This window comes from Euwallacea fornicatus, chromosome 18 (genome assembly GCF_040115645.1).
Source record: "Euwallacea fornicatus isolate EFF26 chromosome 18, ASM4011564v1, whole genome shotgun sequence".
Taxonomy (NCBI): Eukaryota; Metazoa; Arthropoda; class Insecta; order Coleoptera; family Curculionidae; genus Euwallacea; species Euwallacea fornicatus.
Genome location: NC_089558.1, coordinates 1258499 through 1286425, shown reverse-complemented (window position 1 = coordinate 1286425; position 27927 = coordinate 1258499). Strand labels below are relative to the sequence as shown.

The window sequence follows — 27927 nt, the reverse complement described above, 5'->3', positions numbered from 1 at the left end:
AATGAACCCAATTAATTTATTTAATAATACCCGCGGAATATGATGATTCAAGACGCACGTGAGGTCATATATAACATAGAACATTGCAAAACTTCCCGTCTTTGGAGACGCAAGTTCATCGGTACTTTTGCGCAATCTACGTGGATATTAATACGTTTGGGATCCTTATTGCCATTCGACCTAATAATAAACCTTGCACACCGGAAGCTATTAAGACGGTCATTTATTACCAACCATCTGAGGTAATTATTCGTCTGAAATAATTAAGTTTTGGGGTCGAAGTTGATTGATCCGAAAGCGATTTTTCAATAAGCAGTCCCCTAATTGTCGTTTAATAGCCTGGGCGATTGGGTTCCAGGTACTTAACGTTAACTGATCGGGAAACCTCCATAGGAATTGGCTTACGTTCACCACCTTCCCTCTCTTAAGGTAAGCTCTGATTAGGCAGTTCAGGTTGATGCAAAATTAACCTGAACGTCCTGAACTCGCTCTAAAAACGTTGATAACGATTTAACCTTACAAACACTGAGAAGAAAAATTATTCAAAAACGAACATCGCTTGGCCCTCCACCTGGAAACTTCACTTATTGACACGTTCAGACATTAATTACTGCAACCTCTTGGGGAACGCCGATATTGGAGTTTGGCACCGTTACGTCAACGTCATTAAGTCGTATCCAGCGCCAGCGACCCCGCCTCATATAGCCGTCTTAGTTCATCATACGAGTTTAAACGAACACGGAAGCCATAGCATTGATCCTGCTACTCTGAATAGACAAATACTCCGGTTGCAATTGGCAACTACGTTATATCTTTTGTCTGGATTTAACAGAGTATGTCAGAAAAGGATGGTTACATCCCATGCGGGCTCGTAACAGTTGATTGACTCATGGATTGTCACGAATAGCGGTGGCAAATGATAATTTAAGTGGACAAAACTTTTTCTTTGAGTATTTAATTTGATATTACGCGATTTTGGTGCCGATTTGGAATTTTTCCGATGGGTTTCCAAGCCAATTGCCTCGGATTGTATCTCTTAATGGCGTTTCTATAAGTCAACAATACTGCGATTACGGGTTCAGCTCTGAAAAAGTCTACTCGAAGAAAAAAGGGGATATTTTTTGAGAGAAAAATGTGCAATTTCAGTTCAAATGAACCGTACTTTCCCGCACTAGCATGGGAATGAAAATTAGGAACCATTGCCTTGCGAATGTACCATTGGCAGTTTCTTGCCTGTACCGGCCACGTCAAAATGCCCGGCGGCATCTCCTCCCCAAATAGGGAACTTAGGAGCCCGATGTGCTCCTAGGAAAAACTATACTGGTCTTAAGTCTTGCGGAAAGCCCATTTCCCGCACCTGACGCTTACCCGCTCCGCTTCGCAGTTCCCGGCGTTCGTGCAACGGCAATCGCGTGCGGGAAAACATCACTTTCCGTACTCGTTAAGAAAACAATTATTCGCATGGAATGAGAGCTGATAAAAAGCTTTCCAGTTCAAGTTATTCAATTCTTAAAATAATTGGATTATCCCCTCGCTATTTTAAGTCCGGAATTGTTCACACGCAGGCAAGTGTTGCAAAAATATGAAGCTCGTGATAGTAAATGGCACACGAAGCTAATAACAGTACTTAACTGGGTTTTTACTTTCTGGACATGCAATCTCATGCTCACCTTTAGATAGATAGATGTAGCCTTCAACTAAAGCTGCGCAGCTCCAAGCCAGGAACGAGCACTGCTCAGGAAACAAAAAATGATACGATCCCCGTAGCTGTTCTTCAGATATCACACTATACAGTACCAGGAAACACTAAAGCTTAATTAAATTTCCTTGAGCGCAACCGTGCCCCACGACAGACCGATTTAGAATGAATGAAAGCTAGGAATGCGAGTGAATGAAGCTTTACGCTTTGGGTGCATAACACGTGCTAGGGTCTGACATTCTTGGAAAGCGGGGAATTCTATTGGCCGAAAGCCTGGGAGAGAGGGAAGGCGACGTCGTGGTTTGTTTTGATTTAAACAGACTATACGACCCTAAAGTACAAGGATACAAGCACGATGTTTTGTAGGGATTTGATTGATGGGAAAAACGTCTAAATTTATACTGCTTTGATTTTATTGATTTTTAAAAAACTGTTTTCGTGCGGAGGTTGCTCAGAGGAATACTGTCTGCATCAGTCGTCACAAGTTGGGAGAACTAAGTTTTTTGCATTTGAAATAGTTTAGAAATTGAACTAGCTGCTGATTAGTAATCCGAACGATTAATGACGCACTCAGTAGGACCTCTGAGAGAAATTTAGGTCGAGAATATTCCATGTCAAACATTTGAATGGTTCATCTCTGCCTGAAAATCCCGATTTCTAATTATTCCTCTTAACTTCTACATGCAACAATCTCCATTAAAAAAACCATTACCGGAAACTACCCTTAACTGGACGCGTCCGGCCTCAACACACATTAGGGGAGGTCTCCAATGAGATCTAATATCCCTTTTGTACATTCGGACAGCACGTAGGGCGGAAGTCGATTGTTAAGGTGCTAAAAACAGGAAACGGATATTCCTGGTCCCACAAATTGGCTAAAGAAGCGGGTTTTGTTCCAAAAGAAAAGACTGGGAAACGTTCAATTGAAGCCAAACGAGGAAACGCAAATAGATGTTTACTGTTGTCGTTTCGGTGGGAATTGGGCTTAATTCTATAGTTTGCATGCTGTTTCGTGGGTTTTAAAATGCCCGAACCAAAAAAGCAGTTCGTGTAGGCGACTTCACTCTTATGGTAAACTTCTGATTAGTATGGAATACTAATGCTTCCTGTGATTCAGTTTTCCGTTTACTTGACAGGCTCATTTTTTCCTTTTATAGTCGGAGAGGTCTTGGGAAACGCTTATGACTCAGACAACGGCGATTCACAAAACTCGATTTGCAACGCTTTTTTGCAATTCACATACTGATTCAATGCTGCAAACGCAAATACTACAAACTCCAGCTGGGGCCCTAAAGCTTAAGATTTCATTCGCTTGGCCGTTCTTGCATTCGCCACACTCTAATTTTCATTTAATTTGCAAGAATGCGATATAAAAACTAAACGACTTGACGACGCTACCATTTACCCTTCACTTGAAAGTTTAGAAATTGCTCTATAAATGATCAAATTAGTTTAATGATCTCTCCGTTAAGCACGTTGTAGCAGGAGCGTGTGATGTGAGCAATTCAGAGTTGGGAAGCACCATCAGAGTAACACCAAGTTTCGGGGTTTCGCATTGAAATCATTCGCGTCTCATCTCACGGAAAAAACTTTCTTTGCTAACTGCGTCCCGGCTTTCATCAAAGCTCTCAGAGGAGGGAACTTCCCGTTCTGGCAGAATATTCACCCGCTGTAATCCGGAGTTCGTTCTGGATGTTGAAACGAACGTGGCTGCGGTGGAAAGCTCACATCGACAAGTTTTGAGAAACGCTTGAGACTCATTGGACAACAAATCATAAAACTCCATTTACGCTCTTCCATTGTCGTTCTCATACTGATTCGCCACGATACAATAAAGCCCAGTTGTGCTCCAAAAATTTACGATTTTATTGCCTTCCTCCGTTGGCCGTTGTTACATCGCGTCACTAATTTCCATTTCCGACTTAACTTGGGCTCTGAAACTCCTTCTCTTGGGATTTGCCGACAAAACAATCATGCGTTTGACACCTGTCGAAAGGAGCATCAGCAAACAGTAAGGTGGTAAAATTAAGAGGAAGTGATGGGTCTGAAAGTAAAGACGGAGATTGTCTGCACCAACCAGGCTCCAGTAACCCCCCGCCTTTATTCATATCTGAATAACTCGGGTTTAGGGCATGCGCGGATTTCGAAATGTTGACACCTCAGAGCTTGGACAGGTCACAGAAGGTTATTTTGTGTGCACCAACTGACGGGGAGGTTTTGGTGCAGGCGGGCTAGTTCTCGGGTCACAAACTCTTGTTTGTATTTAACACAGATGCTTCCGGATCTGTTCACAAAAGAACAGTAAAAGCCGGTAAAAGTATATTGCCTCAAACTGCGAGGAAAATCCTTTCGTCATGGTAGTAAAAGGCAAAAACTTTTGGTATCCACGTCCGTCAAAAAACTGCGCTTTCAGTTTGGTAGTTTACACGTCGTTAGGGGATTATGATGTTGTTAAAGCCATTGGGAGTTAAAGAAAGTTAGGAGAGAGACAGACTTTCGTTTTATCGGAGGATATCGCTTCCTGGGTCGTCTATGTACAGAAGGAAGAGCCCGTTCGCCTAAGTCCGAAGAATAGACATTAGGTCCAAAAATGGATCCGAGGATGCTGGCAAGTCCGGTGCTTCCCGCAGGCCTGTACGCCGCTCCGATATAGAAAGACATCTGTCGAGCCAAAGTGTGCAGACAGAATCTGAATAGGATCGATGATAGACTGTCCATAAGCATCGCAACAACCTACAAGACAATCTGGAGGAGCGCAAGCGATAGCGGTGATGTCACCGATGGACATGTTGGTCAAGGAAAGAATGGAAATACGCCAAGAAGGGGAGAAGGTAAAACCGAAGATTAAGGAATTGTTATTGTAAAGATGACAGAAGAAATGTGAGCCGTATAAGAGATTCGCGAAACGGTTTATCCGTGACGTCCGGAAATGGACCGAGAGGGGCTTCGGATCGACCAATTATTATCTCACGCAAACCATCAGCGGACATGGAGTCTTCGGTACGTGCTTGCACGGAGTTGGGGAGGCTGAAGTGCTGGCACTGCGACCGAGTGGACAGACCAGAGCATACAATATTCGAGTGTCCCAGGTTCGAAACGGAGGGAAAGCGGGCGAAATCCTGTCGCATGCAATGTCGTGTGACTGACCAAACACAACATAGAGATCATGATAAGTAGAAAAGAAAACAAAAATACGGGCAGCGATGACGAGAATGTTGCGAGGAATCATGAAGGGTGAGACAGAGGACGAGAAAAGAAGGAAAAACCGAATGATGAGTAAAACACTTACAAGGGAGAATGAGGAGAACTTAAGAAGAACTGGAATGGCCCGATGTCACCGTCAGAAGTAACGGCAAACAGTGGTCCCGGACCGATTATGGCAGGAAGAGAAGAGGTTTTAGAGGGTAGCTGTCCCTCTAGGGACGAATTGCACATAAACTGCACAACGATCCTCCTTTATAAAAAAAAGATCCAAAAATGGACTCCAGATAGCAACGTTTGAAAGGAATACCTTGGCTAACTGTCTCCTCTCATCAAGAATTCCGTTACCTACGGACTGGAGCTAACCTGAACCAATAACTAATTTAATCTATTACTGGGAGGTTTCCCTAGCTACGAACTCCCCTCCCTAGCCAGACCACTCCCCTTTGCGTCCTCATATCCTAATTAACCACGCACTCAGGGTTCAAGCAAAGAAACAAGACCGCGGTGATGTCTTGGCACAGTAACTTCTCTGAATGCGAAAATAATTCACATGAAAAACTATAACACATACGTTGAGAACGTGAATAGACTCTGAATACAAAAGAAGGAAATATCAGTCGAGCGAACGAGGCCTATCAAGTTCTAGATCGGAATTTTACCTACTTCTAAAAAACCACTCGAGCGGAATTTTTATTACAAGAGAGGTCGAGGAGAGAAGGAATTTTTGGGGATAATGAAAATTGCATGTGGTATTTATGAAATTTCAAATCGATAGGAAGGGAAAAGTTCATTGTCTCCGACTAGCCTGATACAGGAAACATATTCTAAAATCCTTTTAATCAGAATTCCCCTTTCTTACACGAACGAAAAAAAAAGGGAAATTTCATCACAATTGATCTCGATTAGGCGATTTGCTCGGGTGTTAAATGGGAACTATACACACACAGGTGCCGTTTCCTAGGTATAATACAGGAAGTTCCATAATAGTATGCCAAAAACTCAGGGGGTTGATCTGTGGACGATTTGAAGAAAAATAGTTCACGTGAACACGGGTCCATTCTCGCTACCTGCCTAAAATACGGGCCGATAAAAAGTGATTATTATTTTAGGTTTTTCGTAGCAAGGCCGTTCCGGTATTCAACGTTTTCATGAAAATCGGGTGAAGTGGGTGTAGAGGCACATCTATTAAAGAAAATCACGTTTTCAATTTCACCAGTGGCATCCGCATTAATGCGGCCCTGAACGTTCGAAGCGAAAAATATGATACGTCCCAAAGTTGGGCAATCTGGAGTCCACCAATGCGCCGTTTGAAAATTCGAAAAATCCCCAAAATTTTCGGAGGCGTTAGAAAAAATGAAATTTTGGAAAACCCGCGTCGTTCAGCGTCAACTATCGTTACAAAGTGAATGTAAATTTAATAAGGAAATGCGTTTTTCAAGAGAATAAAAACCGGTTAGATTCGAATCGAAATGTACTAGAACATAAGCCAAAACCTAATTGGAGGGGGAATTTTGCAGACGGTGAGTAATATGCCCATATCCCACCAAGAATCATGGCGACGTTCATTGGCCGGCTCGTCCACAAGGCTTTTTTCATTAAATTATTATTAAGGCACATATTTACCGATCAGCTCCTGCGGTCTGCTTAACTCGTTCAAAAGCTTTCCTTAGCACGGGAGTACCGTAACCGTTTCCTATTAAAAACAACACATCGGCTTCTGGCATCAGCCGACCTCCCCTTTCGCTCACGGACTTCCTCGACACCCCTGGAATATTAATAGGTTCATCAATTTCTGTGCCCCCCAAGCCAAAAGGCGCATCTCTGACCGTGATAAACAGTATCCGGCACCGGAGGCCCCATCTTTTTGGTCGTGTATTTGAGGAATTCCGTCGACAAGCAGCTTTTGATGCATAGCTTATTAGGCGCATACCGGATACTGAAGTGCGGATTTAGGAGATTTCGTTAATAGCTTTCCTGTTCTTGAAAAAACTATAAAGTTCATGTGTTCCTTTTGAGGCACGCTTCCACACGCTTCGCACAATACCTTTTGTGAAAAATGTTATATCACATTCCTTTGGATTTTCGTATGAATCTCTTTACGAAGGGCTCGCCTTTTACCTGGCTGACCACAAGAAATGCATCTATATAAGGCAGATGTTCATGGTTGTCGTCATTCTTTAGCTGTCAGCTGCTTCTAGATACTATCTTCACGCGAACAAAAATAATACACATTAAAGCTATTAAAAGCGACTATATTTGCCAAGCAAACGGATAAAGGCTGCTTCCAGACAGGAAGTCCTAAAACGCAAATAAAACACATGGAAACAGATTTTCGACACTGACCACACAAATTGGATTTGTATATTTTTTTACGATCCTCAGGGGGTCTGACAGGATGTCGCCAGGCTAATTCCCAATAATATTAAGATTACTGCTTCCATAAAACTTGTGTGTGTAAACAGGACTATATTGCCAGCCAAACAAACATGAATTTTGTCACAGTAGAAATACCAACAAACAAAATTGACCAAAATCCCCGATTTTTCGATCAGGCGAGGGTACCTGATTGTGCTCTTGTTGTGGGCCTTAAGGATTTAAATACGGGCAATAATCCTCGCAACAAAAGGTTGGAGCAGGAAGTCTTTTAAAATACTCTAACAACCATCTTCCTTATTTAAGAAATAAGGATATAAGTGTGTGTAATCGTGTTGATCGTTCAAGACCTCTGGGATCGAGGCCTGTTTAGATTAGATGTTTTAGAAAAAAGTTTCCTTCTCATCTGGAGACTTGCAAAAATTGAAAAAGAGCGTTCTTTCGTTAAGTTCAAGTTAGAGTAATGGAGAACTTTAGAAAGGCGTCAAATCCCTTTCGTGAGAAAAAGTAGGTACCTGCCGGCTTTGATAGTCTTTATTAAGAGCTGATATCTGGAAAACGGTAATAGCCACCACCTTAGGTGTTGCCTTATTCGAACGAGGAATAGTCTTATCATTCGTCCATGTACAGGGGTATCAATTTTAATTTAATTCCATCCTACAGCTTATTATTGTAAGTTGTACAATATAATGTGCAAAAGGAGATGTTTTATTTTAGAGAACAATATGCATGATATTCTGTTAAAAAAAAGGTAGTTTGCTCGCTTACGTTTAGTTACCTTTTCAGGAGATAATCGAGATTAAATATACAATATTTGTAAGTACGGCTCTGAAGTGGCATCAAAAGACTACTGTGTGACTCCATCTTCACCACATCAGCCTAAAATTTACCCCACTTCAAGTAGAGGTCTATGAGAATTACTGACTGAAACTAAAGGATCACTTTAAACTCGGCTTAGGACGCTGCTTCCCCTATTCAATAATAGAGAGCGCGCTAATCTAAAAGATTTCTTACATTTCCGCGATCTTCTTGATATATTGGTGAACGATACATACAATGAGTTACGAGCCCACTTTACAGTTCTTTACAACGCTTCGGTTTCAATTTTAAGGCTCGTTAGTCTTCAAACTTTACCTCTAAGGGACGTAATATATCACAGCCAAGTACATAATACCTTTTTTCCATTAGTAACTTTACATCATTATTGCGCGCGTTGAGTGATGGCAAAATACATTTTCTCGTCTTTTTTTCTAAAAACACTTTAATAACGGCATATATGCATATGGGCCATTATTGACCCGGCATTACCTTCCTGTTTTATTTATGGTTGCCATGGAAATCGATATCATGATGAAACATCACCATTGTCGTTAGGTGTAAAATTTTTTTTAAAGGGTTCAATTTATGCTCATGAGGAAAAAATTGAACAAATGTATATCGCGAAGATGAAATAGTTATGATCTCTAGGTCTTAGATCTCTTAGCGTCGCGCGCTTCGGGCTTTAAACCTGATGTTCGGGTCCTAATAATGTACTTCACAACCTTAGTATATAATGTAGTATTACGTAATAATTCATCTGACCTATCACTTCACAATGCCGCATTATCCTCTTTACTTCATTAGACGTAACTGTTTCCATTGTAAATCGGATCGCTCTATGGAGCAAACAAGTCCTGAATATCAAGCCCGTTTTCTATTTTCTTCCTAATAGGCATGGTCGTCGACATTTATATGTCTTTGCTAACATTATCTTGCCATTAGCACGTGCAGTGCTAAAAGATATAAACGATTGTAGGTATTTCATTTAAAGCAAAGTTTAATTCTTTAATGGGCTGACATTTTTTATTTATTCTGGAGATATTTAGTTAAATGTTAACGATCGAAATTAGTCGTACAGTGTAACATTACTTTTTTGCATATCAACATGGGTTTGCATGCACTATTTGTATATAAAAAAAAATAAGTGTAAAAAATAATGCGACAAAATATCATTGACAAAATTGTTTATTGACTGCACAGATAATCCGTGTTAAAATTCTTTGATTATATACAGGTACGTGAAAATTGAGTGCCTAAAACCGAAACTTGATTTTATGTCGTTGATTGATAGCTGATTTTATTTAATGAATTTACGAATTCTGCAGGAACTGGGATTTTGGTTTAGTAATTATAATTAAATATGTTTGTTATAAGAGTATTTTTTTAAATAATTAGTCAACGATTATGAATCATGAATCGCTCAATCGAATTTGTTCGTCCGAAGCAACACAATTTTAAACCCATAAACTGTTGCTTTTACTACAAAATTCTAAAAAAATGTATTCAGTCCCCCCTACCCTACATCATATAGCCGTCTTTGTTTATTATCTGAGTGCAGGCGGTGACAATACCGATGACATTTCATTCTGAAAAAGATCCTGGATTCAGCAATCGCATACGTTACATCTTTTGTCTTCGTTTAAAGGCGTGTTGCAGTGGGGATGGTTATGTGGTACGTATTAACAGTTAATGTAGGCTTGAGTCATAAGTATCGAATAGTGGTAACTAATGAGAGTTTCAACAGACAAAACTAGAGATTTAAAAAAAATTTATAGTTTGATAATTTCGAATTATTCCGTTAATAATTTCCTTCAGTGCTACAGCTACCTCAGATTGCTGCACTGAGATCTAAAAAAGTGAAATTTAATGCGGAAAACGCCTTGAACCATAAAATTCGAGTTCAAGTGTTACTCAAGTTAATTATGTTGGTGATACCTTTAGTTTTTCAAGTTCAAGTCGCGTTGTGGTTGCTTACGCCAATAGCAACAATTTGAAATTTAATAACGATTATTAATAAGGTAAACATGAATTAATTAAACGATCAAGCTTCTTGTAATGCCCCAACCGGTTTGAAATACATTTATATGAACAAATATTAAGTGGTTTTATTTATCATTTCGGTCGGCGAAAAAAAAAGGATTTACCGATGTGGAGAGAAAACCGTTAGAGTTACATAAAGTGATTAATCATTATGGTACTATTTCAACACAATGTTGCAGTGCACGTTAGTAGGCACCTACTCTTAATTGAATGTGTGATGCGCATCAGCAGAAATAATTTTTCTGATATTAAAAATGGTATTTGGTTTTTTTGCGGTAGCATTAGGGCAAAGTTCACTTCGAATTCCATCTAGAAATTCTCCACTAAACAACATCCCAACCTACACACAAAAATCCAGTTTAAAATTTGTTATCTAATCGAATTACATTCCTATAAAAAAACTGTTGACAAATGTAACCAAATTGTTTTAACAACTAATAAATCGCTCATACGCTCAAGAAGCTCGTCGATAACATTTGAGAAATCGGATTTTTGGAACGTGGGAGTCCAATGAAAAATTGATATTTTTCTTTCTCCTGACATAATGTATGCGGCATTTTGGTAATAGAAGCGAATACTCTTGTACCGTTTAATCATCATTTAAACGAAAGTAGGTTGTGCTATCTTTTCGGCGATTCGTCACTTACCTACATGCATGTCAAGCATAATATCTAGCAGGGAACGTTAAGTAACTAAGACTGAGCTACAACGTCGCGTTGCTAAAGATGGGACCAAAAAAGGCCTCGTTCCGCGGAATGTAAAGACATCTTCTTAAATCAACATTTCAAAACAGACAAGGACAACAAAAAGGATGTCTCTTTTTTGGCCAAATGAGGCTCCCGCTTGACAAACCGCTGTACGCAATCATCTTCCCATCATTCTTCAAAATATCACTCATCCCCTCTTTCGGGTTCGCCGGTGTGGGTACTTTTATTTTAAATTGTCCGAAAATATGGCGGGCCACGGGCAAAAACTAGTCTCAAAGGACGAAAACTGGCCGTCGACGCAATTGTCACCCGTAACTGATTAGTAGATAATGACCAGAACGGGCCACGCCCCCTTTAAAGAGAATGGTCCTCGGGCGCATCATCATCATCATCATCATCATCCGGTTTGTAAAAGTGGTACTTTTTTGGCTTTTTCGCGGTACCCGACCAGTTCGGGCCCAAATGGTTTCCGCGTACGTTTTTTGCGCCGCACCGGGTTTGTGCTTCTTTAATTAATTATGTTTAACAAGAGGTAGTTTGGCAAATTGTGCTTCTTCGAGGCACATTAGTTTAAATTGCCAGGCATTTTGTCCGATTGCAGATAAGAAATATGAAAAACTACTTTCCACGTTACAATTCCATCGAACGAGTGATAATTATTCCGCTCACATAGGCGCACTTTCCTGAGCCTTAAACGTCAAGTGAGATTAAAGATTAGAACCGATCTATAAATGTTAAGGGGAATTAATTAAAATAAAATCCATTGGCAGACGGTAATAAACTAAACGGGCGACATTAATCAGTATATTAACAAGTAATTCCGTGTAAGACCGAGCTTTATTGCCAATTAAAACCATATTGTCACCTTTTCTAACTTATGTTGTCTGAAGTCTATGGCACTACTGGCTTCAAGAGCACTGTATTCCTTTTACATTACTTAGCATTATGCTGAAACCGAAAGGCGCGTTACTGGGAGGGAAATGATTAATCAAACCTCTCGGCCTAGAAGAGAGGCGCAAAAGGAACATTTCAATTTGAGGAAAATTTGGAAATTCAATTTGGACAGCCCTTTATGGCCGAAAATAGATTTCAACCCCTCCCCGAATCCAGGGAATGGAAGGGAATATCATAACCGCCTGTGCGCAGGTTTATACTGAATGACTGAGCTCAGTTTTACCTCGTCGCCCCTGGTTAACAACCCAGCAATCAAAGCGACTCAGTGTCTCAAAACAAAAGATATACTGCAACCCTGTGTTGTAGGCCTACAGAATCCTTCTAGACGATTAATATGACGCATTTTTGGAAATAACCGATCCATAAACTCTCGAGACATTGACGGTCAAATTCTGCAAAGTGAGCTAAAAAAGTAAAATATGTCTTCCGAAATTTTTGAGTAATCACCGAAAAATGGATCGATTTAATCCGCTGAAAGCCTGCGCGCAAGACGGTTTTCCCGTCAATACTGGCAGCTCCGCCTACAATAGATTAACAATTACGTCAACGCTCGGCCGTAGCCGTAGAAAGCTCGTAGCGGCCGGGAAGACAAATGTCTCGTTTGTGCGCATGTTTTATGACGTTTGGAGCTTTTTGACAATTCCGGGTTGAGCTGAGCGAAGACGTGCACCCTATGTTTATTTGCCGAGGAGCTTCCTCTACAGATATCTCTGTGATTGCGTGAGATATGCAGTTTAATTAAGCAAAAGAATTTAATAGTGATATTAAGAAAATATTAAATACTCGAAATACTCCAGAATCACCTGTTACTCGTGTTATATTACAAGAATAATAACAAGCGTATTACAAGCGACACGAAAACTTGCGACCGAACCGCAGGCGAGGTTATTAATTTCGGCAAGCGAAAGAACATGCCTCACTTTCGTGTTGTGCATAATACTTTTTCTACGACCTACTGCTGCTGCTTCATCGTCAACTTGTTGAAATCTTAATTCCCCGAATCTTCATAGACGACGTTCATTTTGCTTGTGTCCCAAAGGAGCAAGCGTCGTTATCATGGAAACGCTAACGCGTCCGTTCGAGCTGTGCGTAAAAATATTACAGAACCGCACGAAGGTTGAGTAAATAACTTGCAATTGCCGATTTGCTGTCCTATATCTGCGTCGGAGTCCCCCAAATTCGTCACTATCGAATCCTTTGGCTACTAGCTGGGCATTTTTATGGGGGATAAAATTAAAACCTAAATTTCTGTTGAAATTTTTTTTCTTGGGGCTGAAAACCCAGGAAGTTGGGAATTTCTAGACAACGACAAACTCAAGGGGTTCTCGACGGATATTCCAAGTGTCGAGAGGGAGGGAACGCTCCGTTCTCTCCCTCTTTTTTCGTTTCGAATTTTAGGAAGTGCCATATTTGTTTTTGTCCTTTTTGAACTTTCAATGAACGATTACCATTCGACCGCTTAAACGAATTCCACGGATCCTTCGGGGCGTCACTCTTCTAGTTTGCCCCACTAATCCGAATTGTTGAAGTCCAGAACGTTGTGTGTTGGTGGCTCGAATACCGACACGGAAAAATGTCCCCATCTCGTATGAAGAGATGCATAAAGCCCCCGAAAACACTTGTGAACCATCCAAAACAATGCTTTTATGTTTGTTAATTAATCTCCAAAATCGTCGCAACTGCATGCCGACCCAAAAACAAGACGAGATCACGCCAAACATTTTGTCTGCGGGACCGCGTTTAAAAAATTCCCCCAGGGAGGACAAAAAAGGGCTCCGAGGTCCATAGACCACGTGACGTTCGGAAAATTTGCCAGGAGTTCAACTTTGTAACCCAGACAGGCATCTCGATGTCGGCAAGCGACTTTTTGCCACTCGGAACGACCGAACCACCGGCATACTAATGGCCGTGGAGAAAGGAAACTTATACAGGGTGCTCAGGAAGTTTGAATATAAATGGCGAGGATAACGGTGCACTCAGGACGGTTTTAGTGGTGCAAACCCAATTAATATCTTTTTCTCCTTCGCCTCATTTTAAATGCAAATGTATGCGTTGCGCAACTGCAGCTCTCGACCCAATTAAAAATTCGTTGAAGTACTACTCTGTTTAAACAAAGTCATTAACTAATGGCGAATTGCTATTACTTTCTGGTCCCATAAATTCTCTAAGGTGATGTTGTTAGATGTTACCTAAACGCTGCAGGTCCGGACTTGGCGACCACCCCGCGCGCCTTGAATTATCGAGGAAGTTTTTTTTGCCAAACCAAAGTGCGGTCCTGCGCGATACTCAGCAAGGGGATATGCATAGGAAACAATTAATTTTAATACTTTCTTTGCAGTAGGTGTAGGTATGATTTATATCTGCCACATGCATTTTATTTCTGATTGAGTGGGGATTTTATGGAATAATTGTCATCCACACAGACATAGGTACCATTAAAGGGTCATAAATTATTTTCCGCGGGACAATCCTATTTATTTTTCTTGCATTGTGGCGGACGTCCGTTCTTTGAAACGAGACATTCTGGCAAGGATAGGTGGTTTGATTACAATAAATCGTGAGCGCAAACTTTGAAGGGGGAAAAAGGCTTATATACTCTGAAAATTACTTAATGTGGTCCGTATGTAATTTTAGATGCCGAAAAGGTAAGATACTCTCTCCCTTCAACTCCATTCAACCAACCCCGTATCTCCAGTGGTTTTCCAGGTGTAAATTTGGCACCTTCAGAACGCCGACACCTCGAAATCCGCACGCCCAAAGCGCCACGAACTTAATTCGTATCGTTGATCGATAGCCCAGACTGTGTATCAACATTTGCCGTTTTTTACTGTTAAAACTCGCATTTGCCACTACTGTACCAATGCCATCAAAGTCATATTAAGCGCCACCCATCCTGCATCATATAGACGTCTTTGTTCCTCACGTGAGATGAGAGAGAGCCAACGGCTAAGTAGAAAAGTAGGGTCTGAATATGATTGTGACCTACGATCTATCTTCTGGATTAATTTAAGAGTATCTGTCAGAAAAAGATGGTTACATAATGAGACGCATTTAACATCAGATTTAAGTCATGTTGATGAACAGCGGTGGCAAATGAGAGTTTAAAGACGCCGAATTAGAAATTGTCTTCGATGTGGTATTTAACGAATTTCTTGCTAATGTTTAAGCCGTCGGCAGAAGTTTCCTTCAGAAAATGGGGTTATTTGAGTATTTCCCTTCGCCTTTTCAATTCCCGCCCTCTTCCCCCTTAGACCGAGTCCTCTATCTGCGAAAAGTTGCCTTCGGGCCTAAACGTATGGGCTTTGGTTCTAGCACTACGATTCCCGAGGATTTTAATTAGAACGTTGACGAGGTTCGATGAGGGCCGAAACTTCATCTACGCGATGGTAAATCTGCGAATTTCATGGACCGTCCGTGCATGAGGAGGTGCCAAAAAGGCGATAAAGAACCCAATTGTTAAGCACGTACGTCCTCTTATTCCAGGATCATTGCCAATAAACCCGAGGTCCAAACAAAATGACTCTTCTTCGGAGTTAATTTGCAAACCCAACTATAATTTATCGCCTATAAAATTTTACACCTAACGCATAACAAACGGCAAACTTGCAATAAATAAGGCATTGCAATTGTATTTTTTAAACGGCCGCTTTAATTGAAACTTATCGCACCGTGCCTGTATCGAACACTCTTTATCACCGGTAATGGAAATAAACCAACGTCTTTATTACCGCTAATTATTAAACAAACGCTTTTTAGACTAATTTAGAGTAAACTAATTTGCAACTCCATTATGCCCCGCATTGTCGACATGTCAGCGGGCATTCATATCAAACCAGATTAATAACAATTTATGATAATAAGTGCAAATATTTCTGTTATTTTTAATATGGGGGCGCCGGCTCTGTTTTACATCGGTATGTATTAGATAATGGCGAACATTTCGAAGTGAATGTCAATGCCAACATTACGGTGATGATGGTAAAAAGCTGTGACCTTTCGGTATCAGATATTTGCGTAGGACTCGCCAACATATAGATTTGTGTTTAGAATTACTCCGAAATGCGGCAATCGCCAGCAGGAATCCATCGCAAAAACTTGTGACATTGACAATCTACAAATGAAGGAACGTCATAAATAAATGACGGTTCTCACTTTTTTTTGACAGCGTTCCTCGCGCATGACTCTATGCCCGCGAAGGGATGTCGTGGCCCAAACTGAAAGTTCGTTTACATCCGCGGCCTTACACTCCTGAATGGCCGATATCGCGTTAACGGTTACTTTGCTGTTTACTTTATCATGTTTACTTAATTCGTGTCCATTTTCCTGACCTGTTGACGTCAGCCGCAGGTCCTAAAATTACCACTTTAGACACTAAAATGGGGAACTAACGGAGGAAGTATCTCCCTAAAATCGAATCGAAGCTCTATCCCCACCACGTGACAGATCGTTTTGGTGGTGGGTATGTATCGGGATCATTTTCTTGCGCGAGGATACAGCAACGGGCAAATTTTCGAAACCAGAAAGCGAAGTCGTCCCTTTCACCAATCTTTACCTTAGAGCCTCTAGGATTCATTTCTCGTATGAAGTTTAATTTCCAACAAGAATTCCGGAGCTCAATCACAGGCTTTCTCGTTCCTGGCTGATCGCATTATGAATGTAACGCACTCATATTTAACGGATTTTGGAATAATTCTAACGATTCATAACCAACTGCACCTGTATTTTCTCCACCCATAGAAAATGCCAAATAAGTTTCCATCAAAAGAATGTGGAGGATTGGCCAGGTTCACTCCATAAATAAACGAGACCTGTTGACATACCGAAATTATATTCCGCGATATTTATGGACTAAGATCCCAACATAGAAACACTAGACACCGGACAAATTGAAAACAACACAGAAAATGATGGAGAACTTAATTTGAGTCGATTTTTTCTTAAAACTAGACAGTCTGAGATATAGGATAATTTAGTTTACAGGGCAGATGCATAGGAAAATACAGGTCTCATAAATTGCGCCTTTATGAGGACAGAAACTATTTAGTCATGTGCTAAAAGTTGTTGAAATAATTTGAGACAATGGGCAGCCAGGTTGGCCGGCACGTTCACCAGATCTTTTCTCGTTTAATTTTTGTTCGCGGGGAACCCCGAAAGACTTCATTCATAAAAGTGTGCCTGCCGACATTAATGATCCGCGATGGAAGAGAATCGCAACTTTAAGGACCAAATAAGAGGAAGAATCAAAATCCCGATGGCCGAGCTCTAGGAACGCGCCCCCCTATTCGTGGCGGAGCCCGGATGTTTTTTGCGGTGCTTCCGAGTGACTCTAGGACTTCCAATAGCAGAAACTCAGTAGATATGTTAATTCATCCATTATATCCGCTAAAATTGCTGGGAATAAAACGAGTTTATGTACTGATGTGGCCGCACAATGGCATTATAAGCAGCGTGCCCTATTGCCAAGTTTACGACTGGGTTTGATTTAGGACCACTAGACGTCACTGGGCCCATTCGAGACGTAGGCAGTAGATTTTATTAAATATATAAGTGCAATCTCAAGTGGCATTGAAAAAGAAATTGCCTATTCATAGAGGTTAGACTTATATGTTGGGGTGGAGCCCGCACGGAAAGGAGCACTGATTTTGGTCCGGTTGGCACCAGCATATGAATAATTGCTGTTGCTAACTATAGCATTACAATTCAAATTAACTAAGTTCAGGTTGGGGGCCTATTATGTTACTCATTCAAAAGCGGCAGCCAATGCCCAGTCATACCGCTTTCAACACCGCCCATAAAAGTGCGCTCAATTTAAATAACACTTCTCTATTTCGGTCTTGGGCACGTTTTCGCACTGAGCTCTAAGTACCATAACCCAACAAATATTTCCATTCCAATGGGAATTATCGTATCACACGATGCCTTGGTTCTTGAAATGATGTTCCGAACACCAGATATTTTCCTTTTTCAACAACCTTTTTGCTTTTCCGTCGGTTTAATACACGAGGTAATTAAACACGGTTGACGCTTCATCACTAGAACTTTTCCTATTTTGCATCGCGACGATGTCACGTTTGAAACCCAACGTTTCGAATTTCGCCATCCACCATCAACTTTGCACTTTCTTAGGGGCTTAGGACGTTCACGAAGGGACTTCCGTATCTCGCGAACTAAACGGGATATTGTACCTATATTTGTGCATATGAAGAAAAATTTGTCGAACCATATCTTGCGCGACAATGAACAGTAATTCCCAATGCCCCATGTACTACGATATATGCATATCTGTTTCATCGGCAAATTAGCTCGTGATCAAGATGGCGATAACGAACATACTAGACCGTGCCGAATGACTCGATTGGACTAAAATGTTGGAAATCAGAATATTATAAACATCATAATATCACAAACATAATTTTGTTTGCATTCAAATTTCCCTCTCAGAAAAAGTTCGATTCATTGTGAAAAGGCTGCGTCGGTCCGATAAGTTACGTAAGGTGAAAAAAATTATCGGAGATTCGTGACTGAGATTGAGACGATTTTATAAACGGCCGTTACTTCATGTTTATTTATTATTTATTTCGATTGCACTAACGTGATAAAGCTGGGAATGTCGGGGTATGCAAGTGAAATGCGTCACTCACAAGGGTATTGCTGAAAACCGTTTGATCATCACTAATGCGCGAGCAAACGTAAATTTTTACAACGAAATCGTAAAGTTACGAACACAATTACCGATCGAATCGAAAAACTTCCAATTTTGTCTCTTTAAATTCTTACTTGTCACCTCTGTTCGGGTCGCCCTGTTGGTTCAAAGTACTTTGTGACTTGGGGAAGCGGGATCGGTGCCACGCTTCCGTCTTCGTCCGGGCGCATATCACAAACAAGGACAACTGTGTGATCGGGGTAGGTGGCGCTGAGTGTGATTTGACGATATTACACAGTGGTGGTAAACGAGAATGTTCTGATAGTAAAAGTAGCATTTTTTCCTTCAGCGATGCGAATGCGAGTTGCATCCCCCTTTGGAGGTCTACCACCGTAGCATTATTAGCAGCGAAGCACTAGTCCGTTAAGCACCATCTCAAAAGTCTCCTCAGAATCACGTATTCGAATATTTTAAGGCCTCTCCGCAATTGTTTAAACATGAAACGATTTTTTAAGCTCGTTTTATTGCTTTCTTAGAACCGCAAAACGCTTTGCCGTCAAGGCTCGGCACTCGTTTCCACGATTTTTATTGATTTCCGAAATTGTTATGTAAATTCAAAGAGGTGCCGACAGACGTTTATGATGTCAATTTTAACACTCTCATTTTAATATGTGTGTTCCGTACCGCCTCACGGGTATTGTCATGATGGGAGAGTGAAGCATTGTTTCGATTTTTTTCACTCTTTTTGCCGATGATTTATTTATTCTTTATCGATGTATCGAGGGCATGTCTCCCAGTAATACAATACGCTTATTATATTCGTATGAATGTAAAATTCCCTGAGCACGTTCCGACTTGACCCGGTATACAAAGGAAATGTTGCCAAAAATATTCTCGGCCGGTTTAAGTGGTCACGGTAACTAGATGTTTATTAGCCAAAAAACCTACTTGGGCCCTTAATTGCCACCGGAGGAATTCATCATAACAAGCAGCGACCGAGCCCCGGTCCAACCGGACGATTTGTCGACTTGGAGGAAATGAATATACACCGTAATCGACCACTTTTACAGTCATTATGTCATGCCTTTTCGCCGTAAAATGTGTTTTTTTTGGGTACCAAATTGAACCTTAATTCGCCTTACACATGTCCGATTGGAAAGTTATGTTTCTTGAAGGTTCCAAGAGCGAGAGGCAAATGGTGGAAGGTCTGATAGGAGCGTAAGCGTTGTTCTTCGCTTAAATCGGGTGATTGGACGTTATACAAGGTGTCCCTCCGGGAACGGTTATTAGACGATTTGGGAAAATTATGAACAGCATAGTTACGAGAATTTAGTGGTTGGACAAGAGCCTTGGGGCCACTTGATAGATGTAGATGCCTGCAGAATTGCAAGTTGTTAACAAATGGAAAGGTATTTTGCAACTCATTTTTTCTCACAGCATTGTGGAAAGTTCATATGTTAGGATGTTACCAGGCTTAGTCCAATATTTTCTACAGGGTGTCCACAAAAAGAGAGCCAGCTTGGGCATCGAAAAATGGGAAAAACTTTAAAATTTTGAATAAGACCCTGCTTTTATTTTGATGTATCATGTAACTACGTCGAAAAAGGGGCCCACGTTTACATTTAATTATCTATAGTAAAATTGCATAGTTTTTGGGTTGTTTAATCTTATAAGTTTATGCAGCGATAGCGCATGCCTAACTCTGGGCAATGATGCGATACGTAATTAAATATGGTCTATAATTATATTTTCTCAAAATCCTTCGGACCGAGCTCTTTGATACTTGAGTCTGCAGAGACAATATATGCATATACACATGCGAAGACGTTAATATAGGACCCTTGTTTTGTCATTTGAGAGTTCGAAATGAGGCTTGAAGTTAGTAATGCACCTTAATTTTGAAAGGGTGGAAGGGAGAATTTGGAAATGAAGGGAAAGGGTGAAATAAATCTGATGAACTGGATGGAAATGGATATCAACTTTGTGAGGTTTTTACCATGGATTAACTTTCAATCTTCATCAAATTTAAATCCTCGATCTGAGAAACTGAAGAAACCACTTCTGGAACCACGTTTTCAGTTAGATGGAACATTAGCATGTTACGCTGATGCGCAAGATACGCGACGACTGATCGTCGCGCATCAGCATGACATCGCCGCTAATTCTTGACACATCCTAAAGACGTCTGCAGACATGCAACAGAACATCGTATTGCAACAGACACGAACGGTACTCCGTAGCTCCGTATCGCAACATCGAAGTGTCCCGTCGCTTGTCCGCAATTCGCAATCACATTAAAGAAACGATACGCGCTGGTGCCGCAATAATTCTTTGCATGTCTGGATGCATCTGCGAAATTTCACTCTATTGATTTCGATGGATCGCCAGTGGGGTCTGCTGACATGATACGTGACGATGCTCTGTTACGCATAACACACCGTAACGTACAACGTAAAGGCGCGTAGGGAAATGCAACAGAACATCGGGTCGTAACATGTACGGACGGCGGTGTGTAACAGCGTCGCATACCATTGTATCGTAACCTGGATCGCAACATTGTAACATCGAGGCGTCCCGTCGGTATTTCGCCATCATGTCAAAGAAACGATGCGCGGTGGTGTTGCGCCACTTCTTTGCATGACTGGACAGATCCCCGTAATTTTATTCTTTTACGCGACGGTGTTCTGTAATATCGATGCGTAACAGGAAAATATTGCCCGACGGTGTTGCGATACGATGTTTCGTGGGATAATTTTTGCGCCTCTACAGTGCGGACTGTGCGAATCAACCTCCGATAGAATTCGGAATCTTGACGCTCCTTCCCAGTACACTCATGAAAATGTTTGTACGTCAAAAGAACCCTTCGTGCATATGAACGCCACGGGTACCTGCGTGAGCACAATGCTCGCATAATCTGGCGCAGGTGTATGGCCGGCTTGTTGAGGGGTAGGGATGGTTCTGGGCGCCTTGCCATACAGGGTGCTTTATTCGAATTTGTTTACTATCGTCATCTCGGAAATGGTAAGAACGGCAAATTCAATCGAATGGAAAAAACAGTTGATATCATTCGAGACTTTTGACGTGCCGTCAACAACGTTGTTAGGTTTCGTTTCCGAGATTTAACAAACAATACAAAAACAGTCAAAACCTTGTCTGACCAATAACTCGTTCGGGGACCTACGCTTTAATAATGCATACGGCCATGATACAATCGTTGGTTACGGGACAGAAACATGTAGAGAAAATAGGAAAACTATTGTCCTGTGCAAAGACGCCTGGCGCCACGGACAAGTGGAGCGCACTAGGATCCAGCGAGAAATCATAATATAAAATCGCCCTCAGACATTGGAACTAGATGATTCTTCCTCACGATTTTCTGTGAGCAATTATACTGCAAGTCCGATCCTTTGAAATTAGTTCTTTAGTGCGATAAAAATAGCTTTTTAAAGCCATTGTGTAAAACAAAGAAGTTTAATTGATGATACAGGGCGTTCCGTGGAGACATGAGCAAATTAAAGAAGATATTCCTCGAGACGAAATTAAGAAACAGCCTGCACAAACGCGTGTCCGGAATCGCCCCGTTTCCGAAATGCGGGGCGTTGAAGCTTAGAAAAAAATCGTTCAATATACAGTTTTTAATTTTACACACCCTGTAAAGAAGCGATTCATTCGAGTTATTTATTCGCGGATTTTGCCGAATAAAACTTTAGCTTCGGCTTTCTACAATTTACTTTTTGAGTTGCGTAGATCAGCAAATTTCAGCACCCAACATTTCGCGAATCGACTGAGAAGATGATGATGATAAACTCGAATCAGAACCTCATGCAACAGACGGCACCAAAACATGAACTGATTTACGTCTTACTGACCGCTTCCGTTCACCTTTTTTCTCAGCCCATTCCATAAGAAAGAGTAGCTGACAACTGGTTTCTTGCGATGAAAAAATGCGACTTTGCACGTCCCTAAAGTCACTCATTTGACCACTTTGATCTCATTGGCTCGGACAGTACACATCTACACCACTGCCTGAAAAATGCCAAGATCTAAAATAATATCGAAGATCTTTTTTTTGCCCCGGTATGAACTCATTTGAAATATTTGATGGTGCACTTTTTGACAATACGGCATGCGGGGTCCGGCAAACGTGCTTGTTTTGATTAATATCGGCCGGAATTCATCTGCTTCTACTTATCATAATTAATTAGCCGATTTTAAGAGGTTTAAAGACCTGAAGACGGTGCAAGGTTTATTGCTATCCTTGTTTTTCGACTCCTGTTGCTACCATCCTCGACATTGAAATTCGGTATTTCTTCATTTTCATTGTGTTTAAGTGTGCGTCGTACATCTCTGTACATTATAATTGTTTTCGAGCTAATTCCGCCTCGATGAATGAAAATATCTTAATGAGGCTATCGAAGGCAGAATAAGGACTCTTACAATGGAAAATATTGCAAGATGACGGGTCAAAATTGAAAAATCCAGCGAAGGGTATACAAGCTGGGCCCAAAAAGGTTTATTCACCTTACTCTCGCAGGGCTCCTGAGGCGTAAGCTTCTTAAAAGTCAGTTTTGTTTGATGATGTTGAATTCGGTATTTATAATTTAATAAAGGCTGACTTGGAAGACGCTAAGGAACGCGGCGAAGGGTTTCATGCCGTGTGAGGGCGAAACGTGAGGAAAACTCACGGGATTAATTCGCCACCACAATAAAAACTCCTGTAAGTTTAATTAAGTCACAATATTAAAGGTACACCCAGTCCCTACACATGTCGACCGTGGGCGTTAACAGTGTTATTTTTTAATACAAGCTGTTCATACATAATTATTTATCTTGTCAGAATTGGTAGGTCCGAGTTCGATAAGGCGTTTTAAACTGGCTGGGCTGATATAGAACGCTAAAAGCCTTTATACAGGGTGTCCGTTTCTTTAGCTCAACAACGGAGATCTCGGTCAACGTAAAAGATCCGAGGTCAATTAAATTGGAGCAAGGTTGCGTAATTTGGAATTCGGGCATGTGCCGACTTCCAGATTTCATCACTGCAACTTTCCCTCCACTGTCACGTGGCGATATCACATTTGAAATGCGACATTCCGCCCATCGGCAAGCACCATCAACTTTGTTTTTTCTAGTGGTTTTTGCCAAGGGTGTCGCGGAAATAAAATGGGCAAAAAATACATAAAGGAAACTGTGAAAGTACCCGAACGGTTCCCCTTCCGCTTCCGAGCACGCCTCGGTGTATCTCTTTAAATTTTGCATTGACCTTAAAACGTCCCTTCGACTTATTTTGGCCTGTAAAGCTGTGATGATCTCTCTTCGCAGCTCGTTAATATCGATGGGTACTGATTTATAAATGAAGTCTTTCATAGTTCTCCATAAATAATAGGCTAATGGGTAAAGATGTGGTCGTCGTGCAGGCCAACCTATGTCTCTATTGTTTGAAATAACTCTGGCAGGAAATATTTCACACCTGCTTAAAATGAATTTTAAACTGTCTACCCTGCCAAGTTGATTCCGAATTTTTTTTTGTTTTTTTTTGAAAACTTCCGAAAAACTTTTTTTTTCATTTTCAAGCCGCATGTCCTTCAACGCGCAACTCAACAATTTCATCCAAATTTGCACAACCTCGTATTTTTTATGGTCCTTAAAACCCCCATAGTTGAGCTCCAGAAACGGCCACCCTGTATACCTCCAACATACAAATGACAAAGACAAATAATACGTTTGAACTCGAGTTCTTTTGCACAACGCTCTTATCGACGGATTATTTGTAAACTGTTGGCAATTCGAGGTACTGGGTGTCCAGTTTCCTTTGTTGCAACAGCGCCCTTGTAATCTATGTTAAATGGTTCTGCAAATAATGCTAATGGTGCCGAAGATACGTGCTGAAATCTCCAATTTTTCATCGACGAGAAAAATTTTAATGAAGAAAAACGCATAGTCACCGCTCTCCACAACAAAAGAACCAAACGAGTAAATAAAGAACTGCGAATATTAATAAAGAACCTTTCACGAATTTGGACACACGAAACACAGAATGGACCATTGTTTTCGCCAGATTGTTTATTGTTTTGCACCAGTCAAGCTTACGTAACCAATTCGACGTAACTTATTGGGCAAAGAACCACAGAGATATCAGTGTCTTCCGAGTTTTTGAAACCAAGATGTCTGTGTGGTCAAAAAATGGTTGATGAACCATTGACTAGGGAAATTTCCAAGCCAGACGTTGTTTGACTTGTGGAGTGTCATCTGCCCAAAGGAACCAACCTTGAAGGCGCCGGATAAGAATTATTTTTTTGTGAACTGCGGATACTAAAAAAATAAAAACGTGGTATAGTGTCAGATTTGACTTATTTGCTATAGAGCCATTACAAGAACCTTCCTGGGGGCCCTTAACGTCTAGCGATATGGGGCTTTACGCGTTTCAGCTGCAGTTGCTTTGATCTCACCTTTCCATGCAACGTTCCCGCAAGGACAGTAGATAATCAGGGTTTTCGGAAATGAAAATTTATATCGAATCGATCCCTCTATCAACCAATCGCGTTCGCTGGTCATCATCGAACAGTTACAAAAATGGCCCTTAGTGCTGTCAACGTTAACAACAGATAATTTCCAAAGAATGAACGACTTGGCCCTAAGCAACCCAAAAATTTTCTTTGTCTTTCAAAATTTGTAATTACTACCACTGTGTCACGCTCTCATCATCCATCGCAGCTTGCAAAGTCAAAGCTGCTCCCTGTTCATGCAGCCTTCATTGCTTATACTTGAGATAGATAAAGACTGAAAATAAGATCCTTTTCTTGTCACTCTCGTGCGACCTAATCCGAGGGCTTCCGGATATAGTCGACCAGATACGTTTTTGTTTGTAGTCGGACAATTCGGTTCTGCGGCTGCGGGGCCCCGAGACACGAATTTGTCACGAATCGAGGCCCACTTACCCCTGGGTCCGTCGCTGTAAAATGAGACTGGTTCTCTTTCGCTTCCTGTATTGACCAATTCGAGATTTAGCATACTAGGTCATTCCTGTACCGTTCTTCCCCAGTCTACACGTGAAGAGTCCACGAAAAAGTGACTCTGTCTTGTTGAATCGAATAGCACAGCCTGCCAAGGTCTCGAATTATTGGTGACTTCTCAGTCTTCACTCATAGTGCTCCAAGTCACTATATTTTGGCCGATTCACCATATAAGGCCCTATACACTTTATGAAGGCGAAACTCTATTCTTCGCCGCTAATGCAAATTCTTCTCGCTTATCGAAACGGCCTCGTATTTCTCGGACAAATAACGCGGCCGATTGTTTGCCCCCAGTAATCGCCGTCTGTCTTGCGTTGAGGAGTTGACTGATTTCCCTGAAGATAATTCGAGAAAAATGACTGAAACGTAGGCACTCCGCGCCGCTGGAACTGACTCACCTTCATCGTCAGATAGCCATCAGTGCTGAGGAGTTTAATTTGTCTCAATGCACTAAGTCAAAATTTCTTTGAAAATCTATCGAAGGAAACTTAATGATCTTGGGAGCGTCAAAGATCTCATCAATAACCCATTTAACATTATAATTTATTGCTTAAACGATCATCACAATTACATATAAATATTCGATCCAACGTTGGCTTACACGTGTACCATCACTAATTAAACATAAATTTAAAGGTCTGTGAATGGACAAGGGGTTCTCTTTTTTGCGGGCCTATATGCGGTTCTCCAGGCCAAGATAAAAGTGCAATTTCGTATGACGTGGAACTGCGTTTCGTTTAAGCGAGAGATTTTTGGTTGGATATAGTTCCAGAACAAGGGATCGCACTGAAGTCCTCTTCCCCGATGTTTCTCTATGGCGAACGAGCGTTTGCGGAGGCGGTCTTGTCGTTTTCCGCTTGATAATCGCCGCTACCATTTGGTAGAATGTTTGATTGAGCATCTGGTACTGGGCATAAGCCCTTTAAATATTCAATATTCAAGTTCTCAGATTGCATAAATAAGTTGCCGACGCCGACCCGTAATAATAATCTCCCGAAGAGAAATTTATACACAATGGCCGCCTAATACATAAGCACGTTAATGCTGCTTAACATTTAGCAATATGGAGAATTTATGGTCGTATAGATTATTCAAATTTATTATAATAGATTTAATAGGATTATTTGATTTCCATTGTTACACGTGCGCCGTGACATTTTTCATCTGGGCGTTGTTTGTTTCTTTTAATTTTTTCCTCTCAAATAATATGGCACATTCATTGTAATTTAGTTTAATGAACCCATCAGTTGGCGTCGGAAATAAGACAATAGAAAAATTATCTTCATGTTGACTAGAGTGATGAAGGAGTCCCACACTGTTGGGGCCCACCTTTCATTAAATTCAAATTGTTTTTTTCCTCTCTTCTCGGTTATGGTTTCTGATAAACTTCCATTAACGCGGGTAAGTTTTGGGCCAGTTGAAGTAGCAAAGATGGCTAAAAAAGAGACGTTGCTGAGCGACTCCTAGTGGAAAATCTCAGCCCAAATATGTCTTCAGCGACGGCTGAAAGAAGAAGCAACAGAATGAAACTGTAGGGAAACATCGATTTTGGGTGACTGCAGGAGGTCCTCCTACCCGAGAGGCTACGAGGCCAAATTAGAGACAAACATAACGAAGAATACATGTCATGCCTGAAACCCACATCCACCTGAAATTACTGGTCATTTTTCCTATCACACAGTTTCCATAGAAACGATAAAGTCAAAGTAGGTATTGGCCTCTTAATTATCTTCTCGCCGAAGGTTCCACTACATTGGCATCCTCTGGCGGCCATATTCAGTTAATTTTAAACTCCAATCTGAGGTTCAACCTAGATCGCCACTTCGGGTGCGGTTCAAACCTCAATCCAAAGCTGAAGCCTCAAAAAGAAGGTCAGGTTTCGGAGTCTATGTAAAGATCGCGATTAAAAAACTCGGATATGTATTCAGAGCGTGATAACCCCCGAAGAGCCTCAAACCATCATTATTTGTTTCTGTACTGTCTGTGGTGGAACTGATTACACCTCTTTGCAATTCCCATGTTCAGACGTTGCTCGGAACTCTTTCTTAGCTATTTCTAGTGATAATTTTCTGGGTTTAAGACTTCTCGGGGGTCAATTGGCGGACTTCACTGTCCGCTGACTTGGACGCGTCGGTTGGCGGCAATTATTCAAAAATTGTTCATGTGACGATTCACTCTAAACGGCTTCGACACTACCTGACGCGAGTCTGCATCTAATAATAATTTGCGAACATTCATATCAGCACAAGTTAACGGAGGGCTACATCTGAGGCTCAAGGGTCATATTTGTCGTTCATTCGACCGGCTCGGCCGATTTTTATCACTACAAGCTCAATGGTCCAAAAACGATTTATATCAATAAAACCACCAATGGTTCCTTAATATTTCATTTATTTTATTTAGGGAACCAATTACACGCGCCGTTCAAAAACCCAAGACAGTACATCGTTTACATTAAAGTAAGATACCCGACGGACG

General features: G+C 41.1%; 1 protein-coding gene across 3 annotated transcripts in view; it reads right to left on the bottom strand.

Moving 5' to 3' along the window:
* The window catches only part of edl (ETS-domain lacking), a 65012-nt gene that overhangs the window by 10778 nt on the left and 26307 nt on the right, over positions 1 to 27927 (bottom strand). For 2 of the 3 annotated variants that reach the window (XR_010733087.1, XM_066293012.1), the window contains exon 1: positions 1671 to 1888. The exons of the other annotated variant lie outside the window; for it this stretch is intronic. The gene's annotated coding sequence lies outside the window, so the exon portion shown is untranslated. Of the gene's footprint in view, positions 1 to 1670; positions 1889 to 27927 lie in introns of those variants that run through there. 3 annotated transcript variants of the gene reach the window in all.